The sequence below is a fragment of the Lepisma saccharinum genome, chromosome 28 (assembly GCF_977018435.1).
Source record: "Lepisma saccharinum chromosome 28, izLepSacc3.1, whole genome shotgun sequence".
In the NCBI taxonomy this organism is placed as follows: domain Eukaryota; kingdom Metazoa; phylum Arthropoda; class Insecta; order Zygentoma; family Lepismatidae; genus Lepisma; species Lepisma saccharinum.
The window spans coordinates 36,109,048-36,136,227 of record NC_139256.1 but is presented as its reverse complement, the minus strand read 5'-3'; positions in this window follow the sequence as shown (position 1 = coordinate 36,136,227).

Sequence of the window (27,180 nt, the reverse complement as noted above, 5' to 3'; positions counted from 1 at the left end):
GCGAGAATCAATGTCCTGGCGCAGAACGAGGAGCGTTATATTAGCATCAGCAAGTGGGTGCCGATCCCCAACTCAAGCAGCAGCATCGAGCTTCGGTTCCTCGACTCTCTGAGGTTCCTCCAGGCAAGCCTCGATGCTCTTGCTGGGAAGCTCAGAGACGACCAACTAGCCATTACCACATCAAGTTTCCCGAACTTAGATGTCGCACTCATCAGACGTAAAGGGGTCTACCCCTACGAATACGTCACAGACCCTTCCAAGTTCGAAGAAGAGTTGCTGCCTCCCCAGGATAAGTTCTACAGCCAGCTGAGAGGTTCAGGTATTACCGACGAGGAGTACAAGCATGCTCAGTCTATGTGGGTCAAGTTGGGTTGCCGAACTTTCGGTGATTACCACGATGCATACCTGAAGCTTGATGTGACGCTTCTTGCCGATGTGTTCCAGGCGTTTCGGGCGACTGCGATAAATATTTACAACCTGGACCCTGTATATTTTTACAGCCTTCCTGGACTGGCAAGGTCGGCCATGCTCCTGCTGACTAAAGTTAAACTTTCACTTATCTCCGATAATGATATCATGCTTTTCATCGAGAGAGCTATCCGGGGCGGCATGGTCCAAGTGTCGCAACGCTTCGCACACGCCAACAATCACCACATGGCCACTGGTTACGACCCCTCCCAACCATCAAGCTACATCATGTACACTGACGTGAATAATCTTTACGGGCACTCCATGATGCAGCCACTCCCAACAGGACAGTTTAAGTGGGTTGATCCTTTATACCACGACATCGAAAAAGAGTGCGACGAGTTTGGGTTTTTTGCCGAGGTGGACCTTGACTTCCCCGAGAAGCTGCAGGATACATTCTGTGACCTCTCGCCTGCTCCGGAATTGAAGTGTCCACCTGGCTCGGATCAACCGAAGCTAGTCATGGACTTGGAGCCCAAAAAGCATTATGTGCTACACTACCGGAACCTCCAGTGGTTAATGCAGCAAGGGGTCTCGGTCAAAGCAGTTTACCACGTGCTCTTGTTCAGGCAGTCTCCATGGTTGAAGCCGTACATCGAACTGAACACCATCCATCGCACTGCTGCCACTTCGGAACTTGATCGCGATTTTTTCAAATTAATGAACAATGCGGTATTTGGGAAGACCATGGAGAATGTGCGAAATCGCGTTGATGTGAGGTTGGTGACGAAGAAAACACAGTGTCGTCGACTTGTTGCAAGCCCACTGTTCAGGTCTCGAACAATTTACAACGAACAGATGTCTCTGATTCACATGAACCGGGGCAAGGTGCTACTCAACAAGCCCATCTATGTGGGAGCTGCAGTTTTGGATCTGAGCAAGTTGTGCATGTTCGAGACATATTACGGCATACAACGTGCACACTACAACCACAATATCTCGCTCCTCTACACAGACACAGACAGCTTGGTGTACCATGTTCGCACGGCCGATGCGTATGGTGATATAGCCAAAGTTCCAGCTCTTGTCAAGCTCTTCGACACATCGGGCTATCCCCAGCTAAACCGGTATGGAATTCTGCCCCGAAACAAAAAAATACCCGGCAAACTCAAGGACGAGAAAGACGGGGATGTGATTGTGGAGTTTGCTGGACTTCGTGCCAAAGCCTATGCGATCCGGGCTGAGGGTTCTGTAACAAAAAAGGCAAAGGGTGTAAGCAGGCAAGTGGTTCGGGAGCACCTCAAGTTTGAGGATTACCTCGAGTGCCTCAGAACAAAATCGCCCATTCTACAAAAAGAGCATCGTATCCAAAGCGTCGATCATGTGCTTACAACTAATATTGTCAGGAAAGTTGCTCTGGATGCACACGACGACAAGAGGTGTATTCTTGAATGTGGGGTCCATACACTTCCGTGGGGCCACTATCGCCTCCAAACTAGTAAGGCCTGCCCAGAGTGCAACAAAAAGTAATAGGCAATGCGAAAAAAAAACAATTTTAATTTACTTCCACTTCCTCGATTACATGCATGCATGGCACAGCAAAATTAAACTTCTGGAAACTGCTAATTGCAATTTGTACTTATATATATAAAATTCCACATTTCTTATTGTGTGCTATTTTTTTTATTTATTTAAAACTGTTCAGTTACTCTTTCATTCTTGACGTCATACACAAATGTTTTCTCTGCAATAAGAATGACACTGCACAGAGTATCTGCAGGCAAGGCATCGTGGAACTCGCATACGATCTTGATGTTGGTACGATCGTTGACCACCACTTGCTTCCTCTTAGATGTGTTGATGACGGTCATGGGTCTCCGTGCTTTGAATTCCCTGGGCGCGTAGTACACGTCCACGCTTCCCTCGGTCACGCGTTTGTAAGCCGTGTAAGCTTCGTAAAGTTTGAGGTAATCGTCTTTGGTCATGTCGAGGTTGTAATTCTCGCGCGGGAACACTTCGTTCCTACCGTTCTTCAGATAAACGTTCTTGATCTTGCAGTCGTCGAACTTGCTGGAATCTTTTTCCTGATCGTTATCGCGTCCGGTCTGAAAAAGCACTACGACGAAATCTGGCATGTCGAACTGTATGTTGTTGAACTGTGTCGTCACGTCGAATTCCATGTGACTTCCCGACGCCATCTTCTGCACGCACTGGTAACCGTGAAAGTGAATCGGCACCTGCGGACTTTTCAAGATCTCCGCTTTGTACTTGAGGGCGTAGTTCGTTTCGTATTCCACCACCGGCATTCTCAATTCCATGCTCCGGATGACGCATTTCGCTGCTTCGGGTAAAGTGTTGGCTATCGGCGTGGTGCCGTCCGGACCCAAAGTAGCGTATCGCATCAGTGCGTCGTTGTCGTTGGCCGCTCTTCGAAACGTGATCCTCAGTCCTCCCTTCCACATGATCTCCTTGTAGTCGGAGAAGAATCCCGGCAGCAGACGCATGGGAAAGAGCACCGTGTGACTTCTCGTCGATATTTTGGTCCCGGCTTCGAATCCCCCGGCCTGGTAGTACGCTGCGTCCGTTTTGGATAATTTCAACGTTCCCACTGCCGTCGACGTGATGCCTGGATAATCTATTCTGTCGATGACGGTGTTGTGTTTCCTCACCTCCACCTGCGAGAACAGGTGAGGCACGAAGTTGTCCACGAGTATCAAGTTTGCTGCTGCAGGAAACGCGTCTCCGCTTTCCTTCTTCACCACGTCGAATTGAAGGTAGAGGTCCGCTCTGTGAGGATGAACGAACCCGTCGCCTACGTCCACGTCGTATTCGATCTCCCTGTTCGCTTCGTTCAGATTGCCGAACGTGCGACGGTTGGGAGGGAAAGATTGCAATTCGTAACTTTCGATTTGCTCCATTTTACATGTATGGTTATTTATTATACGTTGATCTCCACGATGGCCGTCGTAGTGGCACCTGCGAAATCCACCACGTCTCCTTTCTCGTTCGTCACCACCAACTCTATGTCGTCTATGCGGTTGCGACATACTGGAAAATAGATCGGCGAAGAGGGCGTGTAGATGATCGGTTCCATGAACTCGGAACTTGGTTTGAAAGTGGCTATGATTCCCGTCTTCTTGTGACTTCCTAACAATCCGTCCGAAGATTTCGTGATCATACCTTCGGCCACGTTACAGTGCACGTTCAGAGTCTCTATGGCCAAGAATTTAGGAATGTTGGTTGCTACGTGCTTGATGCCAGCTTCGAGTTTGGTGTCGTTCTCGAAACCTAAAAGTTCTCCCATGGTGCCCAGGTCCACGGTCTCCGTCGCGGATAGGATTTCCACTCTGTGCGTGACCGAATTTTGAGAAAGGTATGTGCCTTTGGGTAACTGAGCTTGCAAAGTGGAAAGATTGTATTGTCCTGGCGTGACGACAATGTGTTCGCTTCCGACGCTAATTTTGTTGTTGTGCTGCGTAACATTGGGTATGAGGTACATGCTGTAGAATGCACGCAGAGCCACGGATTTAGGATAGACGATGTCGTCGTGCAGCGTGAGTTTCAAGATTGAAGATTCGCTCGTGAGATGGAACACGCCCATCCTAGTGATGCTGTTTGAGGTTCCACAATGCTTTCTGGAAATCCTCGATCGTAGGGTTATTTATTTTAGAGAGAAACGCGAGCACGGAGAGGCAGAGATGGCCGCAGTTCACGTCTCCGAAATTTTGAATGCGTTCGTCGTTGTAGTATATAGAGGTTTTGTTCGTTTTCAGATAATGAATTAAATTTGTAGGTGGGACACCTCCGAAAGAATCGAAAACGAATGCTTTATCATTGTCGTTTTTGTGGTAACATATCCAATGCGTGCCTGGATTTTCTTGACCGTCCAAGTTGACTACTCCGCATTCTCTTCTTTTGACGCTTGAAGGTAACGAGTCGGACATGAAAACTCCTCTGAAGTGTTTGATTTGTAACGGTTCGATCAGAGATTCAATGTCTCGGTTGGTGAGTGCTTCTGTTTCTTTTTTTTAAACTTCTTCATCACGCCCTTTCCTCCTTTCTTCTCCATGGCCAGGTTGTGACGTTTCTGTTCTTCCAACTCGGCCTTGTTCTTCTTCGAGTCGATGACGGTTTTCGCGATGGCGGCACTTCCGCCGGCCAAACTTCCAACGGCCCCCAATGCTGCCAGGATGGCCGGGATGCTGAATATGAAACCTCCGATCTTTTGCTGTTTCCGCGAACGCTGCAATCTTTTCAATTGAGGTGTGCTGAGCAGCAATTTCATTCCGTGTCCTTTGCTCAAGCAAGAACGTTTCTTCTCGCGTTGTTTCTTGGTGAGTAACCCATCGAGGGCACCTAGATTTTTAAGATTGGAGTATGGTATCTGGTACACGACGCCCTTGAGCTTCATGTTGATGCTCTATGTGTTATTTTCACGGTATGTTATTTATATATATATTCTGAGATTTTTTCTTGTGTAGTTTTTTTACGGTATGTTATTTATATACCCCACCCCAATTTTTGTTTTGTGTTCATGGCGATGGTGGTACCCAGTGCGGCGACCCGTTCACCCAGCGATGCGTCTCTGCTCACGAACCTTTCGAAAGCTGCATGTTCCAATTTTTTGTCTGCTTCGTGACGTGCGTCCAGATCCGTCTGCGTGGTGTTGTAAGCGATGTCGTGATCTTTGCATGCGGCGTCCAACGGATTCACACCCTTGTCTCCTCTCTCCAATCTTTTCTCGAGTTTGGTACCCGGTCCGCAGTACTGGTAGCCAGGTAGATGCATCTCGAAAGGTAACTTGTTGATGATGTCGTTCACGAGTCCCTTTCCTTCGGCCACGTTCCAAAATTTCGGAGGCAGCGTGTTGATGATTTTGATCAGGTAACCTATGCCCTTGTCGTCGTTCACGATGAAGTTGGAAAGTTTCGTGCTGATCATGTCCACGATGCCAACCTTCTCGTTGTAGAAATTACGATTGCCTGCATTCTCTTCGCCGGCTATCACCAACAATCGGTCCACGAGTTTCCTAACGTCGTCCACCCAAACGAATTCTTTGGGTAACGTGTTGTAGCGTTTGACGCCGCTGCCTGTTTTGACCTGGTTCCAAATCGGTTTGATGAGATTCCTGTACTTCTCGCCGCTGCTCGATTTCACCCTATTCTGCGAGGCGTCGTTGTTCTGGTACAAGGCATCCGTCATGATCAGAATTTCCTTGTAACTTTGGTAATCTTCGTCGGTGTAATCTTTCGGCTGCTTTTTGGCAACGAGTTCCCACAGTCCCACCGTACCCGGATACCTGTTCCAACTATCCTTGTCGCCTAAATTGACTTTAATGTCGTTGCCTTCGAAGGTCACCTTCGATTTCCCAATCTTCCACACCACACCGCCGCCTTCGCTGGTTTCCATGCTGGGATACAATCCGAACACTTCATCCTTGTCGAATTTCCCCGTGCTCAGGTAGTCTCGTGCCAAAGGTCCCAACTCGATTTTATCCGAAGACGTGCTGCCTATGGCTCGACGTCGTGCCGGTGCATCCTTCAGTTCGAACGGCGTCGAAGGAATGCTCGAAATGGGCGTGGGTACGGCGTAACTTTTAGCTGCGAGCGGTACGAGTTCATTAATCAAATTTTTATTTTGTTCCGTGACACTTTTAATTTCTTTACCTAGACCGCTGATGGCATCGATCACAGGTTGATCCTGACGTTTCTTCTCTTCGTAGAATCCGCGATTCTCGGATTTCCAACCTTTGAAGCGTTTCGCGAGGTAATCGCGAAGCTTGAGATTTTCGTCTTCGATTTTTCGTTTCGTCATGACGTTATTTATAAACGTCGTTTCTCACAACGTTGCAACGTTTAGAAAGTCGTTGATTTTGTTTCTGTATTTTCCGTCGTTGGGTTTCCTCGTCATGTCGATCGTCGCGAATCCGAAATCGTCACCATTCCAGCAAATAGAGCAGCAGCCTTCCGAAAATTGATTGTAGTTCATGTCTCCGCCTACGTAGTCATCGTACGCATGCTTGAGGTTGGTGTGATCTTGACGAAACAAACATATGAAATTAGCGTTGTCGCGCACTAACTGTTTTGGAATTTTGGAAAACGTTTGAGCTAGGTAAAAACAATCCATTCCTTTGTGACGACCTTGCGTGAAAAAGTTGCGAATTTCATTTTGATTTTCCAGGATGGCGTCGTCGAACACAACAACTGAATTTTCACGACAATCGTCGAGTGGTTTTATTTCCGAGGCGAACGTTGCAATGTCCAGACCATCGTACAGTTTCATCAGTTGCTGGTATTTGGTTTGCTCCAAACTTTTCGAGAACACGTACAGGTGCCTGTTCTTCCAATCTAACCAATTCGGTGCGAGGAGAAAATTGTCCACGAGCAGTGTCGTTTTCCCACACCCCGAAGGACCTACGATCAGACAGCGGATGCTGTCGGGAAGCAACTCACCGTTCTTTTTTTTTCTCGTTTGACTTTCCGGATCCGGTAGACGCTTCACCACGTTCCACGTACTCACAAGATCACTTCGTTCGCGTCGATCCAACTCTTTTCCGGAAGTCCCAGCCATTTGACAAACAGTTTGTCACCTTTCCTACGCAATACTTTCTCGATGAGGTACGTGTCGGGGTGTTTTGTTTTAGAGAGTTCCTCTTCGTAAAATCTTCCTTTCAAAATCTCGCCGCTACTATCTTTTATTATATACGTGTGTCGGTTTCCGGGTAGAACTCGAACCACCGTAAAGAGTTCCGTGCTCCAATTTTTTGTGAATCCCTTCTCGAAGGTGCGTTTGAATTTGCTGATCCTCACCCGGTCTCCAATTTTGTATTTAGCTTTTTTTGTCGTGGGCGTGTACTTTGGACAGTAAACTGTAGAAATTAAACGTTGCTCGTCAGATTTCGTAACGTCGGCTGGCTTCATACCTATCGTTCTGTGTACCGTATCATTATAGGTGTCGACGAGTTCCGGCAGGATGTCGACCCATTTGTAATTTCCCCGAAGCGTGAATCGTTTCCACATGTGTGTTTTCAAGGTTCGATTGAATCTTTCCACGATGCTGGCTTTGATGTGACTGAAGGTCGAATAATGTCGAATCTTGTGTTTTTGAATAAACTTTTGGAATACGGCGTTGTAAAATTCTTTACCGTTGTCCGTTTGCAGAAACCGTGGTTGTCTGCCGCCGCTTTCGCGAAAAATTAATTTGAATGCTTCCGTGACGCATGTTCCCGTTTTCGCCTTCAAAGGTAGAGCCCATGCGAATTTCGAAAATGTGTCTATGACGGTGAGAAGGTACTTGTTACCCTTGTTCAATTTATGTACGTTTTTCAAATTGCCGCTACTCATCTCCACGAGGTCACTTTGCCAGAGGTCGTCGATGCCCTTGGTTACCACAGCCAAACGTTCGTAGTTGCGGCGTGCAGGTTTATGCAATTCTTCGACGATGGCTTGCCTAGACATTTTTTTTAGAGATTACGTTTCAAGAGAAGCACAAGCGTGATGGGATTCAAAGAGGGTGGCACTTCGCTCGTGTTTTGAATGATCAGCTTATCGCCGGCACTCACGTCGAAAACGGTAAGATCTTCGTCTTCGTGTATTTCATATATGTTGCGCGTTTCGTTCCAACGTGCCAGAGGAATGTTTCCTGCTTTCTGGACACCACGATTCGATATCAAAGTCATGGTGGGAACGCTAGCTTTTCTACCGTGAGACCAGTACGAAAATTCGTTTATCTGAATCGTGCCATCGAGGAGAAACTTGTAGTACGGATGATAAGGATGCAACATGTACAGTTTGTTACCTTCAACGAACGTGGAGATTCTCTGTTGATTGGGTACGCTGTTAATTTCGATGGCTTGCAGGGTGAACAATTTGGCGAATTTAGTGTCGACACCGAGCAGATTACTGTGAACTTGTCCGAGTTTATTTTCGATGGGCAGCAACTGCTCCATTATGGTATCCGTTACGGCAGAAAACGACGGTTTGATTTTCACTTCCACGTTCAACTGCTTGTAGTTTTCGTTGAGTTCTTGCAACTTGGCACCGAAAGAAGCCAGCGTCGATTCCTGCGTGGATTCCAGCACTCCGACTTGATCTCTGATGTTGACGACGATGTTCTGAAGGTTCTCGACTTGATTCAATTTCGAGCTCTTCTCGGTAAGATCGTTCACGATGCTTCGCATCTCTGTAAACTGCGTGTGAAGGTCGGCGACGCTCTGCGAAGTGGGCAGCGTCGACACCAGCGAACTAATTTCGTCTCGAATCTGTTCCACGTTCGCCGTTTCCGTTTCTAGTCGTTTCAGCATTCGAGATATGTTTCTTTTCAAAGCGTGCAATTCTTTGGAGGTGGGGAGATTGGCCACCCTACTCTCGAGATCGCTCAAAGAACTTTTGATGTCGCTCGATTCGGATAGTGCTGTCACCGCCGTTTACAATTTTTCCAAATCTTCGCTCGAAGGCACGCTCGTCCGTAACGATTCCAAGTCACCCTGTATGTTGTCCAGTACGTGATGAAAATGAGCAAGATTGGATTCGACGTTTAAATTTTCTAAATCATCGATTTTATGCTGAACCGTGCTCAACGTGTCTTGAATGCTCGTCAACGCTCTCGCTTCGGCGTGAATATTTTTAATTTCTTCGTTGATCAATTCCAAGGACGCCTGAAGCGTAGCGATGGTGGTTTGAATGTGTTCGAAATCTTGATAGGCCTCCAATCGAATTTTTATGTTCGCGACGCTTTTATCGATGACCTGCAGTTCGTCCGACGATGGTAGGTTCGTCATGGTATCTTCCAAAGTCTGCAACTTGGATTTAATTTCTTCCAACGTGCCGGTGAATTCTCTTTGTAATTTGAAAACGACGACGTGCAAGCGTTCTGCGTCTATATCGTTCACCACGGTTTGAAGTTCGGAGAAATTCTTTTCTATTGCGGAAGTTTGTTCTTCGATTTCGAGTTTCAGTTTTTCCAAATCTTCATTTTTCGATTGAAATTGCTGTAATTTGGCCAAATCATTTTGAAGCGAATCCACGCTCAACTGTATATTTTGAACGCTGTCGTAAGAAGGTACGTCGACATAATTTTTTATGAGCGTTTTCAGTTCGGAATCGATTTTCAGAATGGGGTCGAGACATTGCGTTTGGAGCGTAGCGATTTCCGACTCTAAACTTTTGTTTAAGGTCTCCTGCAAAGCGATCAAATCGGTCCTCAACTTCTTAACTCGAATGTCCAACATGAGAATCTCTTCTGCGTGGTCTACACGCTTGGTGTTGCCGAAAATGTCGTTAGGCATTTTTGGTTAACGGTTATTTATAATAGGATAGACGATTCGTAATTCTACAAAAAGAGGAATGAGTTTGTCGTAATCTCCGAGAAGTTCCATGTAAAGATAATCTCCTGCAGAAACATCGTACGTAATGTTAGAAAGCATCTTGTCGTGCTTGATTCGAAAAATATTCTTGCCGGTAGAAATTTTGATTTCGCCTGCGTTTTCCGGATTCACGGTGATTTGAAGTTTCCCGTCGATCGGAATTTCGTAAAAATGTAAATTGTTATTAAAAACATAAAACATCTTGCCCACATCGTCATTCAGTTTCGTCCAAATGCTGTTGAGCTGAACAATCAGTAAACCATTGAGTTTAGATAATACGGAAGGTAAGAGGTTATTGGAATTTGGCGATGCAGTCTCCATGTTGATCTGTTTGCGGAAGCCAAAAAGATTCATTGTCTTTGTTAGTTATTTAAGAATACGGTCAAAGTTTTTTTTTGTAATGACACGCAAAGTTTTTTTTTTGTTTGCTTGCGTCACAATACAGGCACGCGCGCGCACGTGTGTGTGTGCGACACATTGTTCCCGAAAGAGGTTTACAAAAGTCACGATATATAAACATTTGGTCCCACAGTTGGAAAATTACGATAAGTTGCATTCAAAAGTTTCAAAATATCATATAGTAGAATTTTTGTAGAGTGGGTAGGCAACACCGACGAGCCTCAAATAATAATTCAAGACTCGTCAGTGTTGCCAATTCCTATTTGTAGGTTAGCTTAGCCAGTGAAAGATCATATAGTGGAATTTTCTTCGGATGGGTTGGCAAAACCCAAGCCTCAAACAAAACATCCAATAAAATTGCCAAATATAAAAAGAGGACAATAGACCCCCTCATAAAAGGCTACAGTAAAAACCCACAGTGTCGCCAATACTAGGCCCCCAACAGTATTGCCAGACATAAAAAATACATAGGCCCCTCAGGTCCTTTGATGAAAATTTACAGTGAAAAACCCAGTAGGTTAACAACACTGTCAAAAAATCTACGGTAGTGTTGCCAGATGTAAACAGAGGGCAATAAACCCCCCCCTCATAAAAGGCTACAGTGCCCCCACAGTGTTGCCAACTCTGCCCTCAAAATATACATCATAAAAGGCTACGACGAGCGCCACAACCTTGGTGATTTTTTCGGGTAAGGAGTTGGCAACACTGCGCCTTACGAGAGAAATCCATTAAGGCGATCGAGCCCCACGAGCCCCAAATGATGATTCAGTACCGGGCCACTAGGTCTACTATCATCAACACGCTGCCTCCGAGATTTTGGAACGTGGCCGAAGGAAAGGGACTCGTGAACGACATCATCAACAAGTTACCTTTCGAGATGCATTTACCTGGCTACCAGTACTGCGGACCGGGTACCAAACTCGAGAAAAGATTGGAGAGAGGAGACAAGGGTGTGAATCCGTTGGACGCCGCATGCAAAGATCACGACATCGCTTACAACACCACGCAGACGGATCTGGATGCACGTCACGAAGCAGACAGAAAGTTAGAGCACGCAGCTTTCGAAAGGTTCGTGAGCAGAGACGCATCGCTGGGTGAACGGGTCGCCGCACTGGGTACCACCATCGCCATGAACACAAAACAAAAATTGGGGTGGGGTATATAAATAACATACAGTAAAAAAGAAACATGGCCTGCATAACTGATTTGCCGCACGAACTACTATCTAAAATATTCAAAAAGGTAGTTAACGGAGATGTTAATAAACTTGTGATCATAGCTAAAACGACCCCGGCATTTCACATGGGATGCGAAATAGTTCTCAAGGACCATCTTCGGGAGATCAGCGGCCTGAGGTGCGGTGATCTCAACATTCTGCTTTTGGCTGCAGGGGAAAAATTAAACGATAGGTTAGATGAATTGCACGAGGCAAGGCAGGGAAGAAGACGGTACACAGTAGATTGGCGCAAGTCTAAGCAGGAGACGGAAGATATCATTACGCACATCATCGCGTTTTCCGAAGCACGGACTTTCTTCCTCTGTTAAAAAAATAATAATATATATACGTGTCAAAAAAAAAAAACTTGATATATAAATAACACACATCGTGAAAAAAAATAATCTTCGGTATATATAAATAACACACATCGTGAAAAAACAATTAAATTTCACTCTAACACTCTGAAATTTTTTTTGATATGACGACTGAAAAAATGAGTGATCTCCAAGCATTAAAACAAATGCTAAATTTGTCAGTCGAGTATGTAAAAATTCGGGAATTGGAAGTCGACAAACCTTACACGATAACTTCCGGTTCAATCGTTTCTACCCAGTATGGTCCCAAGGTACGCCTGTTGCTCAACGCACAATACAGTCTATTTTTACCAGATCGATACGCTAACATGTTATCCGACGAGAAGCTATCTATTTTAATCGAGAACAAAACTCGAATCGTGTACAAGAGGACAAAGGAACTTCTTGGCAAAAAAACAAAGCACGTAATAGAATTTGTGTAACGACTGCGAGGCCTTGAAAAAAAATCTCAGAACATTTATATATAAATAACATACCGTAAAAAAAAAAACTACACAAGAAAAATCTCAGAATATATATATAAATAACATACCGTGAAAATAACACATAGAGCATCAACATGAAGCCCAAGGGTGTCGTGTACCAGATACCATACTCCAATCTTAAAAATCTAGGTGCCCTCGATGGGTTACTCACCAAGAAACAACGCGAGAAGAAACGTTCTTGCTTGAGCAAAGGACACGGAATGAAATTACTTCTCAGCACACCTCAATTGAGACGCTTGCAGCGTTCGCGGAAACAGCAAAAGATCGGAGGTTTCATATTCAGCATCCCGGCCATCCTAGCAGCATTGGGGGCCGTTGGAAGTTTGGCTGGCGGAAGTGCCGCCATCGCGAAAACCGTCATCGACTCGAAGAAGAACAAGGCGGAATTGGAAGAACAGAAACGTCACAACCTGGCCATGGAGAAGAAAGGGGGGAAGGGCGTGATGAAGAAGTTTAAAAAAAAGAAACAACAGCACTCACCAACCGAGACATTGAATCTCTGATCGAACCGTTACAAATCAAACACTTCAGAGGAGTTTTCATGTCCGACTCGTTACCTTCAAGCGTTAAAAGAAGAGAATGCGGAGTAGTCAACTTGGACGGTAAAGAAAATCCAGGCACGCATTGGATATGTTACCACAAAAACAACAATGATAAAGCATTCGTTTTCGATTCTTTCGGAGGTGTTCCACCTACAAATTTAATTCATTATCTGAAAACGAACAAAACCTCTATATACTACAACGACGAACGCATTCAAAATTTCGGAGACGTGAACTGCGGCCATCTCTGCCTCTCCGTGCTCGCGTTTCTCTCTAAAATAAATAACCCTACGATCAAGGATTTCCAGAAAGCATTGTGGAACCTCAAACAGCATCACTAGGATGGCCGTGTTCCATCTCACGAGCGAATCTTCAATCTTGAAACTCACACTGCACGACGACATCGTATATCCTAAATCCGTGGCTCTGCGTGCATTCTACAGCATGTACCTCATACCTAACGTCACGCAGCACAACAACAAAATTAGCGTCGGAAGCGAACACATCGTCGTCACGCCAGGACAATACAATCTTTCCACTTTGCAAGCTCAATTACCCAAAGGCACATACCTTTCTCAAAATTCGGTCACGCACAGAGTGGAAATCCTATCCGCGACGGAGACCGTGGACCTGGGCACCATGGGAGAACTTTTAGGTTTCGAGAACAACCACCCAAAACTCGAAGCTGGCATCAAGCACGTAGCAACCAACATTCCTAAATTCTTGGCCATAGAGACTCTGAACGTACACTGCAACGTGGCGGAAGGCATGATCACGAAATCTTCGGACGGATTATTAGGAAGTCACAAGCAGACGGGAATCATAGCCACTTTCAAACCAAGTTCCGAGTTCATGGAACCGATCATCTACACGCCCTCTTCGCCGATCTATTTTCCAGTATGTCGCAACCGCATAGACGACATAGAGTTGGTGGTGACGAACGAGAAAGGAGACGTGGTGGATTTCGCAGGTGCCACTACGACGGCCATCGTGGAGATCAACATATAATAAATAACCATACATGTAAAATGGAGCAAATCGAAAGTTACGAATTGCAATCTTTCCCTCCCAACCGTCGCACGTTCGCCAATCTGAACGAAGCGAACAGGGAGATCGAATACGACGTGGACGTAGGCGACGGGTTCATTCATCCTCACAGAGCGGACCTCTACCTTCAATTCGACGTGGTGAAGAAGGAAAACGGAGACGCGTTTCCCGCAGCAGCAAACTTGATACTCGTGGACAACTTCGTGCCTCACCTGTTCTCGCAGGTGGAGGTGAGGAAACACAACACCATCATCGACAGAATAGATTATCCAGGCATCACGTCGACGGCAGTGGGAACGTTGAAATTATCCAAAACGGACGCAGCGTACTACCAGGCCGGGGGATTCGAAGCCGGGATCAAAATATCGACGAGAAGTCACACGGTGCTCTTTCCCATGCGTCTGCTGCCTGGTTTCTTCTCGGACTACAAGGAGATCATGTGGAAGGGAGGACTGAGGATCACGTTTCGAAGAGCGGCCAACGACAACGACGCACTGATGCGATACGCTACTTTGGGTCCGGACGGCACCACGCCGATAGCCAACACTTTACCCGAAGCAGCGAAATGCGTCATCCGGAGCATGGAATTGAGAATGCCGGTGGTGGAATACGAAACGAACTACGCCCTCAAGTACAAAGCGGAGATCTTGAAAAGTCCGCAGGTGCCGATTCACTTTCACGGTTACCAGTGCGTGCAGAAGATGGCGTCGGGAAGTCACATGGAATTCGACGTGACGACGCAGTTCAACAACATACAGTTCGACATGCCAGATTTCGTCGTAGTGCTCTTTCAGACCGGGAGGGACAAGAATCAGGAAAAAAATTCCAGCAAGTTCGACGACTGCAAGATCAAGAACGTTTATCTGAAGAACGGTAGGAACGAAGTGTTCCCGCGCGAGAATTACAACCTCGACATGACCAAAAACGATTACCTCAAACTTTACGAAGCGTTCTCGGCTTACAAACGCGTGACGGAGGGAAGCGTGGACATGTACTACACGCCCAGCGAATTCAAAGCGCGGAGACCCATGACCGTCATCAACACATCTAAGAGAAAGCAGGTGGTGGTCAACGATCGAACCAACATCAAGATCGTCTGCGAGTTCCACGATGCCTTGCCCGAGGATACCCTATGCAGTGTCATCCTGATTGCAGAGAAGTCCTTCGCCTACGACGTGAAGAACGAGAGGGTCACAGAGCAGTTTTAACAAGTTTTTAACATCTTTTCTTGCACAAATAAGAAATTTTTTGTACTAGCACAATCAGTTACAATAGCACAATACGAATTTCACTAGTTCAGATCAGTTACAAATATCAATTTCATTAGTTATCAGTTACAATATCTTTTTTTTGCACTATAGCACGAGAGACAAATCAGAAAATTTGCACAAAAAAATTTGTTGTTGTTTTTACACAAGAAAATTAACAATAAAATTCTTTCTTTTTTATCGTTTCAGATGCTGTCGAAACATCAAAAACACATACACACACACTAGAAAAAAAAGCATGCAACCTTATTTGTAACACACACACATATATTCTCCATCTTCATCAAGAAAATATTATAATAAACATAATTATTTTTATCTATATCTCACAATAAAACTCTATATCCAAAAATATTACAACATCAAAATAACACTAGAGTCGTTAGCACACGTTGCATGCATTACGGAGGTCCTCTGTAGAGTTTCATGGAAGTTTGAGAAAAAAAAAAACACGTGAAACTCTACAGAGGTGTGGTTATCTAGAACCGCAGCCGTTAGAAAACCTTTTACTTTTTTTGGTTGGGCACCACGCACCCTGGCGAGGTTATAGGGGCCAGGAATCCTAAAAAACAACAATTATTATTTGTTTGTTTGTGTCACAATACGGAAATAATAAGAGGTAGGTGTGTGTGTGTGGTACATTGTTTTCCGAGAGAGGTTTACAAAGGTCACGATATATAAACATTTTTGGTCCCCCGGGGTTGGAAAATTACGATAAGATGCATTCATCCTTCAAAGGATGAGAGGATGAGAGGATGAGAAGATGAGAGGATGAGAAAATGAGAGGATGAGAGGATGAGAGGATGAGAAGATGAGGGGATGAGAAGATGAGAGTGCATCTTTCACTCATCACTGCTTTTCTGCGCCGTGAAACATCGTCAGCGCAATAAATAAGGCGCGGAACGTGGGGGGAAAGTGATACACACGCGCGCGTGTGTGTGCGTGTGTGTGGCACATCGTTCCCGAAAGAGAGAGGTTTACAAAGGTCACGATATACAAACATTTGACCGGGACTTGGAAAATTACAATAAGATGCATTCATCCTTCAAGGATGAGAGGATGAGAGGATGAGAGGATGAGAGGATGAGAGGATGAGAGCTCATCTTTCACTCATCACGGCTTTTTTTGCGCCGTGAAACATCGTCAGCGCAATAAATGAGGCGTGGAACGTGGAGAGAAAGTGAGTTTTTGAGGGTTTGGCGGTCGTGGGGTCAAGAAATCAAAATTGTTGTCAAAGGTACATATTGACTACTACTTTTAATGAACGTACAAGAAGCTGATGTTTACATTCCAAGTTATTAGAAATACAGGATGATTGAAATGTCTGGTACCGTTAGCAACTCCGCTCTTAGTTCACATAGCGAAAAATGAAAAGAGTGGAAACTTGTTGAAAACAAGTGACTTTTAATCTAAATTGCTTGTCACAGTGTGAAATACGTATTGCAGCCTGATTCTCAATTGTGCCTGTTAGCCTTCTCTAGTGTTTGGGGAAGGAAGAGGTATGAGCATTACATGATTATGTACACGTTCACGGAATTCTTTCGTTGTTAGGTTAGGATTGTTAACTTTAAATCTCAGCATAAATACACTGCCTTTAGCCTACACTCTATTCCGGGAATTTGTGGAGCAAGGCCGCGCATAAAGGTAGAAAGAGAATGGGTGGAGCGAAGCAGTGCACGGTGGTGCAAAGGCTGGTACACTTGCGTTCTTCTGGAAACTTCGGTTTAGCAGGCACGGGACTCTGGCTCCCGAAACCATAGTCATTTTCAAGTATGTCCTTAGTCCTCGGCCACATTATTATTATTTATTATCTGAATAGGGTTACAATTAAGCGATACAACATTTCATTTAGAACAATATTAATACAAATAATGACTTGATGCCCTATGTTGTAATAATATATATATATATATATATATATGCAAATGTTACATCTAAGGGAAATGAGATGAATGTCCATGAGCACGTAGAGTGTTACATAGTAGCAATGAAATTATGACTGTGTATGGAATTGCTGTTTGAAAAGGATAGGGATGAAAATTTAAATCATACCTTATTCAGGTAGATGTAATGTAGGCCTATTCTCGAAGTGACTGTGGGTATGTTGTAAAACTTGCGCAATTTTTGTGAATTATTTTCCTGTGGGTGCATGTGAATGGTTCTTAAGCAATTGTTTTGGATTTTTTCAAGTTTCTTCAGATGAGTTAAGTTACCTCCAAAAATAAGACTAGCACCGTACTACGGAACGAATAAAGGAAAGGTAGAAATGTCTACTAAGATTTCTATTGTCGCGTATCGAACAGTGTGTTTCGTAAAGCAAATATTAGCACATGAAAGTTGTGCCATCATGGTATGATTCTTACCTGAGCGATTAAACTCGAATCTGGCCGGCTAGAATTTCGCGGCGTCTTGTTTATTTTTTATATGAATACTCCGCAGATATTAGAAAATAGGTCATTAAACGTAGCATACCTAGTTTTCGACATAACTCAAGGAAAACAAGTCTGTATTTTTCTGTTCTGACAACATGTGCGTGAGAGCCACAGAGGTGGAAAAGTTGGCGATGGATCAAAAAGAAAGGTTACATAGCTGTTGCCACCTACAGCACCGCCCCACATGCCGTATCCATACACCGGTATAGTCCGAATCCGCAGCATAGGCGGAGTTGAAGGGGAGAGGTGGACGGCTCAAGTGCAGGCTTCAACTCGCTGTACTCCTACACTTGGCAGCCATGTTGCAGCTTTCACTTTGCAGAGGCAACGTTTATTGAATGGACGATGTTAAACTCAGACCTTCAGCTGGATATTTTAAGACAACGCTACATCTCGAAAAATTATAAAAAATAAATCACGTCCCACATTTTCAATTTAGGTAGTAAATAGGCTGGTCTTCTCCTTCAAAGCTCCAGAGTGCGGGATGGGAGGGACACCTGGCGGGAGAACTGGCAACTGTACTGATCGGTAACATTTCGATTCCGAGGACTTCAAGGGCAAAGAAAAGCGATGAGAAAAATCGGGTTTGCTCAATCGGACACCTTATTACGCCCACACATATTTGACAGAAACCAGGTCAAATCCTGTGTGAGATTTGCCATCTGTGCACAGTCGGTATCAATTTGAAATATACCTTTCCTCATTTTCATTGTATCACCATTCATCCTCATCGTTGCGGTTAGCCAAAACTGGAAGAAAAGTGACACATAATAAAGCAATAAAAGGCACCGAAAGCAAAGATTTCTGTATCTTTATTCATGGATACCATCACATTATGTCCAGATTAAGTAACCAGCGATTTGCAGGACACCTGGAATTCTAATTCCTCCTTGTGTTGCTACTGAAATTAATTACCTCTCACTGGTTAAATGTTCACTCCTCACAGAAAGTTAGGAATATTGTTATATTAGGCGATAAGTAATAGGCACGGTACCATATGTAGGAGAAAACATAAGAACGTCCAGTTGACATACAGGTGGCATGTGCTTTTGTGCATTCCAAGGCTGGTCATATCACCTAATGTCTAATATAACAATTATGAAAACTTTTTGCGAGGAGTGTAACATGACAAGATATATGTAGCATACATACAATCCTTATTATATACATAAATCTTATCGTTAATAATAATAAAATAGCACAAACCTTTCTCTTTTAAAATTTACTTGATTCAATGAATATGCTGATATTAGTGCACCTTGATCTGCCATAGAAATCTTCATTTTTATCAATTGTTCTCAACAATGCAAATTTGGTCAACAATAGCTTGAATGATGGTCAAAGGAAAACAATAGTTTATATGAAAGAGTAACCTTAAGATGCAACGTTATCTAAGAACTTTTATAGATTGGTAAAAAGAATGGAGAATAAGAGAAAATGCAAATAGCCTTATTTTAAAAATACTTTGAGTGTTACTGTTAAAGTACATGTTTATTGTAGGCACGTGAGAATGCGTTTATTTAAAACCTACATAATGGCATCAAAGTAACAGTAATCTCTTAGCTAAAATATTACATGACTTTGCAATATGCTTATCAAGTTCCTCAGCAGTAACTTCAATTAATTCTTGACAACAATAAATCCAATTCTTGTTTAAAACAAATTGTCACGCACCCGGTGGACGTACATAGTGGTTAGGATCCAACTTTAAAGTTGTATGAGTTCATGTCGTATGTCGTCTCTGCTTTTATGTAATTAAAATGGACCTAAAAAATAAACTCAAACAAATAATAAGATTTTTCATGAAATACAACAACTATCCCATAACTTCATTTTCAGTAAAAGGCGGTCATAATTTTGGTAGGCAATACATTTAGCATCATTATGTACGCGAGTATTTGAGAGGGGTGACTTCTTATAACACTTCTTCTGAGCGCAAGGCTGAAGTGCACACCCATAGGGCCAAACTACCAGCCGCCACTGAACTTATCGTACCAAAGTGACACGACAAGCTACACGTGTCACTCGAACAGGGTCGTTTTCTCAACGGCGTGATTGTTTTTCGCGCATGCGCAGTGAATGATTTATATACAGACTGGAGGTTGCCTTGTCTCTTGTCGGCCGTTAGTTTGGTGTGGAACCCCGTGACGCGTGTCGCTTTGATCTCAAAGCTCGCTTAGGGACATTTCAGACCGAAGTGACAATTGTCGCATGGAAACTCTTTGATCGATTTCGCCCAAATGAAAATCTACCTCAGAACTCCAAAGTATAGGGCTGCCATAAAGTAAAGTAAAAAGTAAAATGCTCCCCTGTGTTTTGCATTGAAGGCGTATAGGGGTGTGGGGTTAGGGCCCACACTTCCTTGATCTCGGCCGAACTGGGGGTGATGTGATCAGCACCAAGCCCCTGGCCGCCTTTACCCCCTAGAGTTTCCTCCAGGTACCCACTTTATACGACGCTGGGTGGGCGCCGGAGCCGCTTTAACAGGTTGAAAAGTTCCCGTATCTCCCATGACGGAGATCGAACCCGGGTTCCTCGCATGGTAGTTAGACGCCCTAACGATTGAGCTACCACGGCTTTTATAGAGCTGCCATAAAATATATAAATAAAAAACTCAATACATCCAAATTAAGAGAACGTTGTGAGCCAGTATCAAGAGAAATCGATTTCTTGTCCGCCATCTTTGAATATTTTCACCAAATTTCGCCAAAAGATCCCTGATCGTCCCTCCTGGACTTAGATATGAAAATGTATCGCAGAAGGTAGAAATGCTTGAAACTTATGTAACATTGCGTGTTTTCGAAACATGTAGATTACACAGGAGATCAATAACACCATGTAACAAAAATTGATTTTTTTCCTGTTTCCGATGCAGTTTACTACAAAACACTAGAAAAACACAATGTTACATGTGGGAAATTGTTTTTAATGAAATGACAACGATTTTCTGATTTTTTAGTAAATGCATGTATTTGGGACAATGAGAGCTGGTTTACATTGATAAACAAGTTTGAACACATGTCAAAATAGAGTGAAGAAATATAAAGAAAGGGCTACAGTACATGAAGACCTGTACATTCCATGTAAAGATAATAAGGTCTCTAAAAATGTGTGGTTTTCCTACTTTTCCTATTGAGATGTCCATCAGCTTCTCTGATCAGTCCCCAGATGTAATCGCCTAGCATCCGCTCATTATACTGTCCCTGGTACCTTCTTTCAAACAATTGTAAGTCCTGATGGAACCTTTCGCCCTGTTCCTCTGAGTATGCACCCATATGGGATTTCAAGACATCTAGATGTGAGTGGAGTACATGCACCTTTGGATACATTGTGCATCCCATTGCATTGTAGTTATTCAGAAGACCCTGTACTACATCTCTGTAATTTTCCACCCTGTGATTACCCTGGAAACTTTTCACTATGTCCCTGAAGCTATTCCAGGCATTTCTTTCAACACGTCGATGCTTTCTGATGAAGTCGTCAGCGTTAACAAGTTTCTTCACTTGAGGGATCACAAAAATTCCACTCTTTATCTTAGCCTCGGATAGTTTAGAAAAAACAGTCTGTAGGTACTTGAAAGCTTCCACATTTGTATGTAATAATCTTTTCACAAATTGCTTGATGAGACCAAGCTTAATATGCAGGGGAGGCATTGGGATCTTTTCCTGCTTGAGAAGGCGTTCCCACTTCATGCTTTTCTGTCCAATCCCTAACTCCGTCCTTAATGGCCACTCAACAGTCTCAAAATGTCTACCTGTATCCCTGCTATCCCAAAGGCAGAGAAAACAAGGATACTTTGTGTTTACCCCTTGTAAGCCCATCAAAAATGCAATCATTTTAAAGTCACCGATTACCTCCCACTGATGTTCAGCATAGCTTACCACCTGCAGAAGATGTTGAACACTGGAGTAATCTTCCTTTAGATGAGTGGAATGAGCGATTGGAATTGACGATCACTCATTTCCATTGTGAAGGAGGACAGCTTTAAGACTCCTGCAGGAGCTGTCAATGAAGAGCCGGCAGTCCCTCGGGTTATATTCAAACCCTATTTCCTTCAAAAGGCCATCCACACTGTGGCAATAGCATATTGTTTCTGTGAGAGTGAAGTATTGTGAGAAAGTTTCATGACGCTTCCTCTGGAGGGATATCTTGCAGGTTTTATCCAATAGGTTCCACTGCTTTAATCGCGATGTTAAAATTTCTGCATTGGATTTTGTTAGTCCTAGATCCCTGATTAAGTCATTTAACTCAGTTTGCGTGAGGAAGTGAGGTGTATTTTTTGCATCCCCTGAGAGGCCTTCTTCTTGGTAGATGTCGGTATCCGATGCAATACTGGTATCTACACGTTCATCCCATACTGGGGAACGAGGAGGAACAGGAAGCTCCTCACTGTGTGGAATGCGACAGAGAGATCATGGCAGGTTAGGATATTCAAAAACACAGGTTTTCTTACCCCTCTTGTGATGGGACAAGTCTACAACACAGAAATGGTAGTAGGTGATCCGTAGGTTCTTGCCAAATTCTAGGTACGCCAAATTTCATTTTCCTGTTTTCTCCTCTATACCAGGCTTTGAGAGTGGATCTACAGCACCCGCACACAACATGTGGTGCCCATTTTTTTGTCTTGGTCTCCCACAGACATACCGAAATAAAATTTGAACAAACCCTGGGGGTAAAGGCGGTCAGGGGCGTGATGCTGATCACATCACTCCCACACACGACCGGATCAAGAAAGTGTGGGGCGTTACCCCAACACCTCCTATACGCCTTCATGGCGTGGTGCTAAGCACAGGGGAGAACTTTACCTTTACGCTGAGCAGAAGTTGTTGCCCTCCTTTATCCTGTTTTAGTGCCTTTGAACTAAGAAAGACGCCACACATACACACATATAGCAAAATCATTCTGTATCATGCTTACGACGACGGGAAGATGCCATCCTTACATACTGCAACCCTCCAAAACAGAAACAAAACAGAGTTTAGAATATTAGGTTGCACAGTTTTATCTTATCATGCATTTTTCTATGCTTAATTCATGTTAACCAATACATTTCATATAATTGACCACCATTACCAGAAAAATAATTACATGAAGGTAGCAATACCACATACATATTAGTTTTGACCTAATTTATCATAAACAAAAAACATCACTTAAACAAACAAAAACATGTTACATGGTGTTATTCATCTTTAAACAAGCTGTTTACTAGAATTAGCTATATGTATTTTTAAAAAAATATACAGTAACGCCCATTGCAACATGCCTTGAAGGCATGTGAGATGTGGAGTGGGGGAAGTGATGACAGTAAGGAACCTCTACATATTCACAGTCCCGGTTATTTATGGAAGTGATGTGAATTGCCTCTAACCCACCACCACAGAATAAGTAGTAGAGCCCCGTATAGGTGAACCCCGTTGTTCGCCCACCTGAAATCTACCCCACCCCGTCCGGAAGTCAATCGCCCTCTCGACTACACTACTGTATCTTTGGTATTTGGCGTGTTTAGACAAAAAGAATCCATTTTAGCTTGTTTCGCGTTTCGTGGCGTAATGGAAGTTAGAAAGTTCCTCGCCTTGCGAATTCCACACGAGACACATGCAGATATTCATATCCCCCTCACCCCTCCCCGAAGACTACATCTTCAATTGTTCTGCTAGAACGGTGTCTGTGTTGGTTCTGGCTGAGATTAGGAACCCCGAGCGTGTGTGTATACGACATGGAAATACCATATTACAGTTTATAAAAAGGTTATTGTCTTCGGTACTTGAAGGGGAGGGAATATTTTTACAAGAGGCAAATGAAAAATTTTGAGCCTCAAGAAAACCAAAGAAGATACAGATTTGACAATGCTTTTATTTTTAACATAATCCCTCTCAAAGGCTAGACATTGTGTTGAAGTGTCTTTGTCTTCTAAAGAACTCTTCATGTTTGGACCATAAGACCTTCTCCACGGCTTTAATCGCGGCATCGTCGTTGGCCAACTAAACTGGAACCCGTACTCAAGGATTGTTGGCATGGCAATCGCTGAGGTGTGTGCGGGAGCATTGTCCTGGTGGAAGATGACTCCTCTGCTCAGCATGCCTGGCCTCTTCTTGGCTTTGTACTCCGAGACGTTCCAGTAGGTCAGAATATGCTGTCCGGTAATGATATGACTCCACCCAAGGGAATCAATCAGCTCATAGTGGAAAACCTAGCGAATCCCAAAATACTGATGCCATCACCTTCCTGGTTGACGGCGTGACTTCGGTCTTCTTCGGTGTGAAAGATGATGCCTGCTTCCATTCCTTCGATTATTCTCTTCTTTCTGTCTGAGAGCGGTTTACTCAGCACTCATCCATAGTAATGAATCGAGCAAGAAAATTGTCCACATCTGCTTCAAACAGTTCCAAGTTTTCTCTTGACATCTTCTGCCGAGTGTGCTTCTACTTAGGAGCCAGGACATGTGGAACCCATGGAGCAGAAACTTTTGAGAAGCCAAGCTCTGTCTTCAAAGTGTAGTCGGCTCTCTCTCCTATGAGATAACCAACTGTTTGCTACGTACTTGACGTGTTGAGAATAGATCTTGCATGAATATGTCCAACACAAGGTCATTGTTTCTTTTGTGATGACAGTTGCTGGTCTTCCGGACTTCCATGCCACTCTTGAACTGTTGTACCTAGCGTTTGGCTGTGTCATATCAAGGGACATTGTCATGTAAGCTATTGAAGATATCTTGATGAATTGATCACTGTGCGATAATCCAATCTTTCCATTTTCAACAAATCGCTGCACCTTCTTCAATTAAAACTCTGCAATAGAAAAACGAGAAATGTTAGAAACATGAGCATGGAACATGATACTAATGAAGAGTGCTGCTATCACAAATATAATTTCGTTTGCTAGCTACCAATTTTTCTGTGTTAGGCACAAAACGTTTTAAGCACCCCTCGTACATGAGAAAAATACGCCATAGCCATCTACGTCCCAATCGATGAAACCGAAGCACCTGATAGGTGTCTCTTTGTTTTTTACACCTTATAGTACAAGAACAAAAAAACTTTAAATATCTAAGCTTGAACCTATTTTTAATATTTTAAATTGATAGACGAAACGGCTTAAAACCAGCAAACGCAAACTACAGTGGAAATGTTAGAAATACATACACTTTAATTACGTAGGTTTCTAATGTTCTTTATACAAAACTATATACTACTTGGCTAGTCTCCACAATGGAAACTGGAATGTAACAACGAATTTTTGATTTGGTACAAGTACAATACTGCAAAACGGAATTTTCGTTTCCGTGATTCAACTGAAGAAACTACAAAATATATTATTAAACTAAATACTATTTTTTACTAAATGACAGAAACGTGTCTGTGTGGAATATACAAGCAACATTAATCTAAATAAGACTACTTCTGTTTTTACATTCCAACTGCATTACTTCTTTTAGTTATGTAAATATTAGTTTCTACTACAAAAGGTAAGAAAACTTACTTTCACTTGCTGCGTTCCTTCATCTGGGAGCCTTCCTGGTTGCATAATTAGACGCAGATTCCTGCCCTTAATGTCTCCATACATTCTTTTTCCCCTTTAGCCATGTTGGCGCGAACCTAAGTTCCACTCTCTTATAAGTTTCCTCAGCCTTAGATGTTTTGGTGAGTCAATCGTTCACCCATCCCACCCCCCTCCCTAAATCCCTTGAGGACCCATGGCCCCCTTTTAGAGACCCCCGGGTCCCTCTGGGGGAAAACCAACACCGAGGAGGAGATCCTGGCCAATGGGAGACTTCCAGGTCAGAGGGAACGTGGGGTAACTCCGTGTTCCACCCTGCTTCCCACCATATCCCTCCCGCCACTTGGGGATGGATCCCCCGGGTTCCCAGACACTGTATCGGATCGTGCAGTGGTGGTTTGCCCAGAGGAGGACCCGCCGTAGCGAGCGCCGCAAGGGGCGAGAGAGGCCCACACCAAAGAAAGATATGGAACGCTACAGTACTAATAGAATAATGAACGGAAAGTACTAATAGATTAAAGGAAGGAAAATGCTAATAGACTAAAGAAAGGAAGTACTAATAGACTAAAGGAAGGGAAGTACTAATAGACTAAAGAAGGGAAGTACTAATAGACTAAAGAAGGGAAGTACTAATAGAATAAGGAGCGGAAAGTACTAATAGATTAAAGGGCCGAAAGTGCTAATAGACTAAAGGAAGGAAACTGCTAATAGACTAAAGGAAGGGAAGTTCTAATATAACAAAGGAGGGAAACTAATAATAGAGCAGAGAACTAAGGGAGGAATTGAGGGAACTACGGTGACTCCAGCCACCTCCTAGCATACGAAGAGCACCCTAATGACAAAACATTCCGATTCACAGGAATGCTACCTAAGAAATAGTGGTAACTACGAAACTCTCTCGCAGACTCTAACAGCTAATTTGGCCCTAGCCCTTTGTCATTGTTCCTTGCCTCTTGTCACGAGTGACCATCCCGAACCACAAATACGCACTGGAATGAATCAGGGTAGAAATCCATGGACACATACATGAAGGGAATACCTAAGTAAACGCCGAACTGACATAAGCGTGACCTATCAAGCGAGAGATTCTCATCTGAAGTGAAGGAACTATTGAACTGTTATTATCATATTTCTTAACCAAAATGTTGTGAAATAATATAGTTTATATTACGTGTAAATGTCCGCGGTGGCTGAGTGGTTAGCGTAGCGATTCAAGAAGCCAAAGATCCTATTTTCGAATCCTGGTAAGGACATGAATACCTGATTCTGTTAACCTTATCATTTGTCATGGTAGCGTAGTAATGAAGCCAAAGATCCTATATACGAATCCTCACCTCATTCTGTTAACCTTATTACCTGGCTTGTTATTCAACGTGTAATAACCGGATGAAATTACCTAAGAGAGTAACGTAGTTTCAATTGGCTGTTCTGATAGTGGCACCATGAGTCACTGGGGGAATACCTGGAACTGATGAAAAAATGCAAAGGAGAACGAACTGCTTGGATGGGACAGGAGACAGTATACAAGCAACCCTTCCCCTACGGCGCAGAAGTGGAATGTTTCCTACCATAACTAAGAAGAAAAGAGGATGGAGAACGATTAAAGCGGCGGCTGGTGGGTCCAAATTAGGTTCAGAGCTAGTAGCAAAATAGCTCGTCACCTATAAGGGTCAGTCAGCGGAAAACAGGCCACCTCGTATGTCTCGACGTGTAGATGCCGTGGCTCCACGAAACTCCTGCTGCTACTGGTAGGGGGTTCCGTTGTCGCCCGGTAGATGGCAGTCGAGTCGCACGCCTGTGTGAAGCAGTGCGAGTGTGAGCCGTGTGAAGTGCAGACGTGCAGGGGCTTCCCGTCCGTCACATCGTGGATGCCAGTAAGGAGAAGCAGCGAGCAATCGTGCGTTTCCTGGTGATGGAAGGCGATAGTACGCGAGACATTCACCGTCAAATGACGACAGTGTATGGGGAACATTGTCCATCTCTGTCGCGAGAGACGAGGTGTAATCGGAGGTTCATTCGCGAAGTAAGAACGTCACTGTAGAATAACCTACCACCTGGACCAAGCGGCCAATGTTGTCCAGAACCGCTTACTCAGATTTCGGTAAGAAACACTCCAGCGCCCGCCTTACCATCCGAATATGT